We start from the raw sequence: 11,446 nt of genomic DNA, 5'->3' as shown, positions 1-11,446 counted from the left end.
AAGGACTAGTGGGAAAATTACTGTTAGAAAAGGGCTGAGGAACCCTCTCTATTTACAACCGCCCCTTCTTGGAACTTTTCTGAGGTGCTTTCAAGGAACAATATTACCCCGTGGGGAGCTATGAGGACAAGTACATATAGTGTACCACGCTATGAAAATAGAGGGACCAAGATGTGCATGAGCTCACAAATATTTTTCATACTCTATACAAAAAGTTGGGTATAAAAGACTTAGAGCAACATCTAGTGCTCAAGTACGGTGACTGTCTGCACAAATACATTTAGGAATAAATGGAGTTCCTATAAATCTCCATGCTTGGTGCAACATATTGATATGATGCCAAGACAGAACAAAAAATTAAACAAAAGAAGCACGACTTTGGATCTATGAATTAGAAGCGGGGCAAGCATGCCCCCAAACTGTAGAACAAAGAAAAATCCAAGGCGAGGTGACACAGGCCAACGTGCCAAATCCAAAGCAAAGACTAACACCACAAAGACAAAGGAGGACACAAGAAAGTGGCGTGAGTTCCATAAGAGCCCCACCAAAAAACACAAGTGAGTGTTGAGCCAAGTAGTCACTAGTGGCTGAGTATTTCAGCAAGATTGACTTGAAGTCTGGCTATCACTAAGTTCTAATAGATCCCACAGATATATGGAAGACCACCTTCAAATCTAAGGAGGACTTTTTGAATGGTTGGTCATGCCTTTCGGGTCGAAAAATGCCCCTACTACTTTTAGAGTTTGATGGTTGACATCTTGTGGCCCTTCACCAACTCGTTCATGGTTGTTTATCTAGATGACATCCTCATCTTTAGCAAGAGTTGGGAACAACACTTGCAACATAATCGACAGGTCCTTCAAACCCTTTGGCAACACAAATTGTGTGCCAACTTGGAGAAATGCACCTTTGCCATGAACTAGGTCCAATATCTAGGTTACACCATAGATGAGCAAGCATTCATGTGGATCCAGCTAAGATCCAAGTCATTTGAGATTGGATAGCCCTGACCACTGTAATAGAGCTTCGCAAATTTTTGGACCATTCTAATTTTTATCAGAGGTTCATGATGGGATTGTCCCATATTATTTGGCCTTTGAGTTTGATTACCAAGGGCAGAGTGAAAGCAAATTTTTCCTAGTCTGAGTCCCATCAGAAGGCATTTGTTAAGCTGAAGTGATGCAGGAGCATCTACCCTAGGGTTGAATGTTTACTAAAAGAGTTAGTTTCCTAAGTTAGTATGTAATTATTTATTGTATTTTCCTATAGTTTTAGGAGAGAGTTAGAATTATTGTAAATAGGAGAAGGTTCGAGAGTATTTTGGAAGAATTGAGAGAAATGTGAGTTAGTTAGATCTTATCTAGAGATAAGGGATTAGGTGAGAGATTTTATGGATCATGAGAGATATTTTGGGAGTTTTTTAGGATCTGGAACCTACTTTGGGTTCAGAACCACTTATATATATCTAGGTGAGCCCATGAGGCATGTAAGTATGTAAGTGTGTGAGAGTGAGGAATGAGAGGCCAATGAGTAGGCTAATAATTATCTTGTAAATATTTTATTTATTATGAATTATTTCTGAGATTTTATGTGTATACATAATGTGTGAATTTCTGTTTCATGTTGTGTGAAATATTAATTTTTAAGTTACATGCCCCCTTGATCAGGCGCTCAAAATTAGGCTCAAAAATAAAAGTTTCATAATCTTGTTAAACTTAGCATCACATGAAAGATCTTGTCATTCTGATTCCAAAGGTGTGAACGCCACTCAAATCCGAGCTCGTATGCAGAATTTAGAGCAAGTCAAAGTTTAGGTTTGACTTGCTCACATGGTAGGATTGGATGATGTGGAAAGGCCCTTCAGCGAATGAGGAGGCGCTAAGCGGAAAGCTTCCATTGGCCCCTGCATGTCGCAAATCACAATCATAGGTAGGTCGACATTAGAAATTGGTGCCCAAGTAGGGAAGGGTGCGATGCGATAAGGCAGGCAGGAAGGTTTCCAAGAAATGACCAGAGGCACAATGTGATGGATTGCAATTTCAGATCCGCAAAGGGTCGGTGTTATAGAATCGACCCCCAACAGGTACTAGGTTGTGATGAGAAATCACAATCTCAAATGACAATGGTGCAAAGTTCTGCATATACAAAACCCTAGTTATCCGCTGAATTGCGAAATGTGATAAGTCCCCAGATGCAAGATGTTTATTGGTTCCAGTTAATACTCCTGTCGGGTCCAGCACATCGTAATCACACATCGCTTGCCATGTTCACAAGACCATAAGCCTGTAGAACTCCGTCAATTGCAATTTGTGATAAGACGGTCGGTGCCAGCAAATTATGGCCCACCACCACGCGGCGAAATTTTCGCCCAGTTAGTGGATTTTCGGAGCTAATTTGTAGGATCATGTCGAATGTGGAGAAATTTGTGGAACGAATAGTGGGAGAACTAGGAGAAGTCATAAATTCTTCATTTTTCCACCAAATTTGATGCAAAAGGAGACTAGATAGCCATTTTTGAATATTCTGGACTTAGTGGCACAAGTTTCAGAAGAATTTCAACATTGTAAACACATATTTTTACACTTTTGAGCATAATAGAGAGGCCCAAGCCACTGAAAGTTGGACCAAGGAGACGTAACCTAGGAGGGGTGAACTCCTTTATCATGTGCTTGTTGTAAGTGTTTTTTATGATGTTCTGTACATGTTTATTCTATTGTTCAGTTTCTGGTTTATGTTAAATTGCTCATAAAATTAACATAAAAACTCTTCATTTCACTTGCAAAAATTGATGAATCCTTAAGCACAATGAAAGCATTTTGTTTATAATTTGAGGAAGATCTTAGCACTGCAAACTAATATTCTAAATAAGACCAACTTGATATCAGAGCACTAGGTTTTTCTTTGTGAAAGAATTTTTTAATTGTTTGCAAGTTTATGTCATGCTTACAAGGTCAAAACTCAAAAGAGGTGAAGGAAAGCTGGTTGGAAGTGCTGAAGTTGGGTCAAAGGGAAGAAGAGTAAGGTTTCCACAATCTCCAACACTAGTTCAGCCTCAAGTTTCAGTTGATACTCTAGAGATCATGTCTCATGAAGGAGAACCTATAAACATGACAGGAGATGAGAAGACCTTCAGAAAGGCTTTGTTTGATATGGCAGAGATGGTGAAGGTCCTCTATGAAGAGAGGAATACCAAGATGCAAGGGGAAAGTTCCAAACCTCCCAAAGGAGAAGGCTCTTCAAGAGGAGGTAATGGAAAAGAAGGTAATGGTAATGGAGACAAACCTCCACCCTCTCCACCATCTTCTTCATCTTCTTCTTCGCAAGCATCTTCACACTCTTCCACTAATACAACCCTTACTCATACTCATCATCATTCTTCAAAAGGGACTGGTAAATCACCCTTTTTAAAACTTGATGTTAAATTCAAGTTGCCCATATATAATGGTGAAGTGAATGTATAGAAGCTTGATAATTGGATTTGCCAATTGGAGGTCTATTGCAGGATTCAAAACCTTCAAGGGGATGACATAAAGATTTAATTAACTTCCTTGAGAATGGAAGGTGCAACACTTGTATGGTGGGAATCAAAGACCTAAGAGGAGATTAAAAACCAAGGTAAGATCTCAATTTCTTGGAATGATTTCATTGCTGTAATTAAAAGAAAATTCTACCCTCTAGCTTATATGCAGAAATCCATTATGAATTGGCAGAACTTTAGACAACTTAAAGGTCAAAATGTGCAGGATTACACCCAAGAATTCAGAAAAAGGTCTCTAATGTTAGGTGTAGATTTGCAGTCATAGGCCAGTTTGCTAAAGTACACAGGGGGTTTACACAATTACCTTAGGCATACTATCTTAATGTTTAATCCCAATAATCTAGATGATGAGTGTGTGCAAGCCACTCATCTTGAGGCAAGAGGGAAAAACACCCTAGAAGAAGGTAGTAAAAATCCATTTTAGAGTAAGGGAAAAGAAAAGGCTTTCAAAGGGAAGGAAAAGAAAAATGTGTCTATCAAAAAAGGAGAGAAAATTACATACAAACACTATTCCAGAGAGGGTCACGATGAAGCTCACTGTTGGAAGCTTCATCCCGAAATAAAACCAAAAAGAAACAACAGCAAGGGAAAACATAAGACAACTGCAACCACCCAATAAGATTTGGGATCCGATTCAAGCAATGGAATGAAAATAAAATCCATGGGTTTAAAAAGAAAAGAATCCATTGCCAACACTAGTTCTTCAGACTCGCAAAATGAAACTCAAAATGAAAAGAGGAGAATAGAACAGTTTCACATAAGGGTGATCTCAAAACATAGCAAGATTGATACGTTGTTCGATAGTGACTCTCAAGCCAATCTTATCTTTGAAAACATTGTCAAGAGTTTAAATCTGGAAACTGTCACACATCATACACCATATCCACTTGGATGGGTATGTGACAATGTGCAATTGTAGGTTACTGGAAAGTGTAAACTGAGATTCTCCATTACTGCAAATTTCATAGATGAAGTGGAGCTTGACGTTGTTCCGTTAGATATATGTGGAATGGTTTTGGGAAACCCATCAACATGAAAATACATATCATTTATTCAAAAATGCAGTAGAATATATTGTGAGAGATCACATTAAGAAAAAAAATCTTTTGCTTGTTAATGTAGGGTAGATGAAAGACTGGTGAATTCAAGCAAGAATATTGTGCTTCTCGTGATCAAACCCAAAAATGATGTTGATAATGAAGCTTTTAAAGGCTGTGATTCGAATTTAAAATCTGAATTGGTTGACGTAGTTAACCAATATGATGAAATGTTTCAGGAACCAAAGGGATTACCTCCCAAGAGAGGAATTCAACATGAGATACAGTTCCAGCAAGATTGTCCTCTTCCTAACATTGGCATGTACAAGATGTGAGTGATGGAAAGCACAAAAATTAAGACGCAAATCCAAGAATTGTTGAATAAATGGATTATCAGACCATCTTCCTCACCTTGTGGTTCACCTATTGTCTTGGTGCCAAAGAAGGATGGAATATGGGGCATGTGCATGAACTTCCGTGCATTGAACAAAATTACGGTAAAGAACCGTTACCCACTGCCTCGAATAGATGATTTACTGGATCAATTTAAAGATGAAAAATATTTTACTAAGATGGAATTAAGAAGTGGCTACCATCAAATTAGAATAGTTTAAGGAGACATTTGGAAGACAACGTTCAAAATAAAACAGGGCTTGTTTGAATGGCTAGTTATACCATTTGGTTTATGTAATGCTCCTACTACATTTATGCGTGTGATGAATGATGTGCTGAGGCCATTTCTTGATGAATTTTTCATAGTCTACTTAGATGACATCTTAATCTTCAGTAAATCCCGTGATGAACATGTCAAGCATGTAAGAAAAGTACTTGATGTCTTGAAAAAATAATAGTTGTATCTTAAGATGTCAAAGTGAGAGTTTGGAAAGACTTCTTTAGTTTACTTGGGTCATATTGTTGGAGGAGGTGAGTTGAAAATAGATCCCTCCAAGGTTGATGTCATTGTAAATTGGCCAAGGCCCAAGACAGTTACAGAGGTAAGAAGTTTTCTGGGAGCAACCCAATATTGGAGGAAATTCATTGCTAATTTTTCTCTTATAGCAGCTCCTTTGCATGTGTTGACCAACGTGAAAAAGGTTTTTCAGTGGGGAGGCAAACAAAAAAATGCCTTTGATGCATTGAAGGAAAATATCAGTACAACTCCTGTACTCGCACTTCCAGACTTGAGACAATCATTTGAGATTCAGACAGATGCTAGTGACTACGCTATGGGTGCAATCCTCATGCAGCATGGTAAGCCTATCTGTTTTCATTCAGAAACTTTTAATGGTGTTTTTATCCATGATAAATCATTAAAATAAATTTTAGTTTTATTAGTTAAGGTTTTCCATCATTGATCGTTTCATCTATCTGTTGTTTTACTGAAAGAGGTTGTTGTGCTTTGCATATGAAGATCAAAGAAGGAAGGACAAATCTATTCTAACTGTTTTTTTATAAATTCCCATATTCTCTAAAACCCATATGATTTCATCCTTTGATTTTATAACTCTAGTCATTTTCGGTCATTACTCATAACCCAACTCTAAACATAACCCATTCTAATCCTAGCCATATTCCATTTCCCTACCTAACCATAGCTGCATTTCCACCTTTTCCTTTGTAATATTTCAAAGCCTTTATAAATATGCCACAACCTTTTTAAGGTTAGGATCCGCAGTCTATATCACAATCGGGCTTTCCCAACTCTAGCCACATTCCATTGACACTAAACTCTAGCCACACATGCAAACCATTTTAATATATATATATATATATATATAAACCCACCACCCCTGATACATAAATCGGGCTTGCAGGCCACATGTCTCTATACCGCTATCGGCCCACTATCCCTTTTCTTATTACGATTGCGCAATCACAATCACAACTCGCATTGCAATTTGTTATATCACATAAACCCTTTCCCCCAACCATCGTCGATTGCGATATCATTAATTCGGTCGATTGCGATATCGTTAATCCCACAGATGTGATATCACAAGACTCTCCTCTGCTGGCCGATGCGATATCGTAAACGTCTCCCCTCACCGATTGCGATAACTCCGATATCCATTCCACTCCCGACTGTGATAATAATATCCCTCCGCTGATTGCAATGTGATATAGCATAAGACCATCCCTCCGCCGATACCCTGATTACGATAAAGGCCGATATCACATATCGCAACTTTCCCTGCTAATCGCAATATCTCCAGTGCCTCCCAAGTCCCTCCTCTTGGTAATTGCGATGGATCCGATAAAGTTATGTGTTATAATTTTGAAAATTTTCATGTTCGACTTATTGGAAAATTGCTAAAAATCAGTGTTAAAGTTGTTCCTCCCTTGTTGTGATTGCGTTGTTAAAACAACACGGATTAACAACCTAGATCAAAATCCATTCCGCTTCCACTCCATGAGATATCAAGAATATTTCTCGACTTTTCTCAGCAACATGGTTATTTAATAGAAAACAGAGAAAACAAGAAACAAGACACGAAATGCAAGAAAATGGGGCACGACACTATGGGATAGTAATGGCACTCACAGCACACCTTCCAGCAGGATAAACACCCAAAAGCAACACAACATATTCAAAGGCCAGATGCTCAAATTTCTGCCAATACAGAGCCGTGCTTTTAATTATTATAACAGTCTACACGACTCCCATTTGTATTCGAATTCTCTTGTAACAGGAAATCCCTTAGAAAGCTCAGTGTTTTATTAAACATATATGAATAGATATGATAGTTATTGATTGAATCTAGCCCAAGTGGCAGATATGTAATGAGAGACCTTTCTCTATAAATATTTAGACTCTCGACTCTGCACAGGGAGATCGATGTGGGGAGAACCATTGTTGTATATGTTTTTAGTTAATAGAAATATAGTTGCAGCAACTCTGTTTTGACTTGAGATTCATTTGGATTTAGTATCATCCTATCATGCTCCTTTCTTTCATGTTATTTTTCACAACATATTGATTAACTAGAATTCAATGTTGTATTTCTCCAACTTCTTTCAATTTTTTGTGATTACTGTGAATGTCCATTAGTGTTCATAGTTTATTGATTACTTGGAAATATCCTAAACAACTCCAACTTCTTTCAATTTGCTGTGATTACTATAATGCCTTTACCCACCTTAGGAAACCAAAGATTGCATCAACTTCCATAAACAATGTGTTGTTTGTTGTTTTTTTCCTTTAAATGACTTCATGTCCAATGGTGACTGACCTCGCACTTTTTCACTTGAAATATCAAAATAGAAAACCAGAGTTAGCCATCTACATTCTAAAAAATATAGAGAGAACCCTCCTAGATTGGAAGGGCTAGCTTCCAATCAAAAGTTGGTTTGAAATAGTTACTCCGAGGTTGAAGTATTGACACAACCCAACCCCCACCAGCCTGAGTGATAACATTTTGGTGCATCTGCTGGGAGCCGAAAATCTCCTTTTCCAAGATTCTCTTTGAGTCTCTTCTTTCTGATTCTTGAGCGTAACAGGAAATCAAAATTTTCTAAAGGTTGTGATATTACCCTAGTGACTCCATTGTTAAAGAATATTGAAGATCGAAGCTTCATGGTGACTCCACTGCTTACAGATCAGTAGCTTGAAGAAATTCCAAGATGAGTTCTACTACAAGAAGAAATGTCAGGTATGCTCCTATGGATCGGTCTCACATCCATGGTTTTCCAAATCCTATGCCTTGTGTTGATTGGTCAACTCATCTTCCCATGTTCAAAGATGAAAAGGAAGATGATGCTGGTTTACATTTGGTTAAATTCCATATACATGTATGTAGACTAAGTGTTGAGTTTCCTGAGGATTGTCTCATGAAGATGTTTATGGCTACCCTTGAAGACAAAGCTAGAATATGGTATGAAGGGTTGCCATTAGGAAGCTTGTGTTCTCTTAAAGATTTCCATAGAATATTTTTTGAACATCATGGGAAGTCTCATCCTTCATCACCATTGTTTCAAGACTGTTGTAATGTTTGGAAAGGTTTCATTCAATATCTCAATAGTATTAATGATGATGTAGAATGTATGGATGATGAGGAGTTGTTAGAGGCACTCTATGAATTTTCTTCTCAAGCTAGTTGTCATGATGATCAAGAAGTTTTCCAACAAGCATATGTCTCTTCTTTAGTTGAAGATGAAATGAATAAGCAATTTGACAATCAAGTCATAGTTCATGAAATCCATGAAGATTTACAGCCATGTCAATCTATATACAGTCAAAGGTATGATTCCTTTTCTAAGATTTTATGTCAAGAAGAAACTCCTCAAGATCAGGTTGTTGAAAATACATGCATGAAAATTATGAACAATGAGGTAACATGTGAAGAAAGTTGTCTACCTAGACAAGAAATTTTTTCCATTGAAGATCATAATGATGTTATTTCGATTGAAGTGCATGATATTTCAGTTTTAGGTAAACTCTAGTTACATGAAGATATGGATATACATGTTTTAACTATTCTATTTGAGGATCATAAAAATGACATGGATGATAAGCATAAAGTTGTTTGTATAGAAGTTGTTAGTGTTCAGACTCAAGATGACATTCCTCAAGCAAAACTACCAAAGGTTATATCTGATTTGTTTGATAAGCAAACGAGTAGTTTTGATACACACAATATGGATGTCATGTTTGAAGATGTTCAAGGATGAATGGTTTTTTTTGCTGAATTACATGGAAGGTAAAATAAATCTATTGTTGCCTTTTTACTTGGTGATGCTCTTGAAATTGAAGACATAGGACAACAAAGACTATCAGTTATTAATGAATTCAATCCTCATGGTGTTATTCATCAAGAAAAGGTGATTTTTCATGATTATCAAGATCCTTTGGTAAGTCTATTACAACCATCAATGAAGCTAAAGTTTCTTTCATTTATAAGCTCAAGTGATGGATTCAGTTTTTATTTTGAGTTGCCGATGGATGGTCTATTCAAAAACAGTCAAGGAACACTGGTGTTGGATCGACTTTTTGACAAGTTGTACTGGAGATTTCATGTTGCTTGAATTAAGCAAGTGGATTTTCAGATGTTAGAGTAGGACATAAATAAGCTTTTTGGGCAAGTATTTCCTTCAGCTTTAGATTATATGTTGCAGTTTTCTTTTCAGTTTGGAGAAGTGGGTTTGAATGTAGTCTTCATAATGGGATCAACCCAATGGTAAGACAACTGGTCTGCTGGTTCTTTACTGCACCACAGGGGTGCAACATCCCCATTGGAGCTGATGTTATCCATGATAACTCACTAAAATAAATTTTAGTTTTATTAGTTAAGGTTTTCCATCATTGATCTCTTCATCTATCTATTGTTTTACTGAAAGAGGTTGTTGTGATTTGCATTTGAAGATCAAAGAAGGAAGGAAAAATCTATTCTAACTGTTTATGAGAAACTTTTATGTTCTCTCAAACCCATCCCATTTCATCCTTTGATTTTATAACTCTATCCTTTTTCATTCATTACTCATAACCCAACTCTAACCATAACCCATTCTAATCCTAGCCATATTCCATTTTCCTACTTAACTCTAGCCGCATTTCCACCTTTTCCTTTGTAATACTTCAAAACCTTTGTAAATATGCGCAACCTTTTTAAGGTTAGGCCCCACAGTCTATATCGCAATCGACCTTTCCCAACCCTATCCACATTCCATTACATTCCATTAACACTAAACTCTAACCGCACATGCAAACCATTTTAATATATATATATATATCTATATATATATATATATATATATACATATATATATATACATATATATATATATATACATATATATATATACATATATATATATATATATATATATATATATATATATATATATATATATATATATATATATATATATATATATATACATATATATATATATATAGATATAGATATATATCCGCTAAGCCTGATACATAAAATGGGCTCACAGACCATGTGTCTCTGTACCATTATTAGCCCCCTGTCCCCTTTCTTATTGCGATTGCGCAATCACAATTGCAACTCACATCGTAACTTGTTATATCACATAAACCCTTTCCCCCAACCATCACCGATTGCGATATCATTAATTCGGTCGATTGCGATATTTTTAATCCTACCGATGTGATATTACAAGACTCTCCTTCACTCACCGATGTGATATCACGAACCTTTCCCCTCTCCAATTGCAATAACTCCGATATCCATTCCACTCATGATTGCGATAATAGTATCCCTCCGCCGATTGCGATGCGATATAGAATAAGACCTTCCCTCCACCGATACCCCGATTGTGATATAGCATAAGACCTTCCCTTCACCGATATCTCAATTGTGATATAGCATAAGACCTTCCCTCTGCTGATACCCCAATTGTGATATAACTCCATTACCAAATTGCGATAAAGGTCGATATCGCATATCACAACTTTCCTTGCTGATTGTAATATCGCCAGTCCCTCCCAAGTCCCTCCTCTCACCGATTGCGATGGATCCGATAAAGTTATGTGTTGTAATTTTGAAAATTTTCAAGTCTGGCTTATTGGAAAATCGCTAAAAATCAACGTTAAAGATCTTCCTCCTATGTTGCGATTGCGATGTTAAAACAACACGGATTAATGACCCAGATCAGAATCCATTCTGCTTCCACTCTATGAGACAACAAGAATATTTCTCGTCTTTTCTCAACAGCATGGTTATTTGATAGAACACAGAGAAAACAAGCAGCAAGACACAAAACACAAGAAAATGGGGCACGAGACATGGTGGGACAGTAATGGCACTCACAACACGCCTTCTAGCAGGATAAACACTTAGAAGCAACACAGAAGATTGAAAGGCCAGATGCTCGAATTTCCGCCAATACAAAGCCGTGGTTTTAA

The sequence above is a fragment of the Pinus tabuliformis genome, chromosome 8, assembly GCF_031772625.1.
Source record: "Pinus tabuliformis cultivar Carrire ecotype Pingquan chromosome 8, CPIR1, whole genome shotgun sequence".
Classification (NCBI taxonomy): Eukaryota; Viridiplantae; Streptophyta; class Pinopsida; order Pinales; family Pinaceae; genus Pinus; species Pinus tabuliformis.
This window is presented reverse-complemented; position numbering follows the sequence as displayed.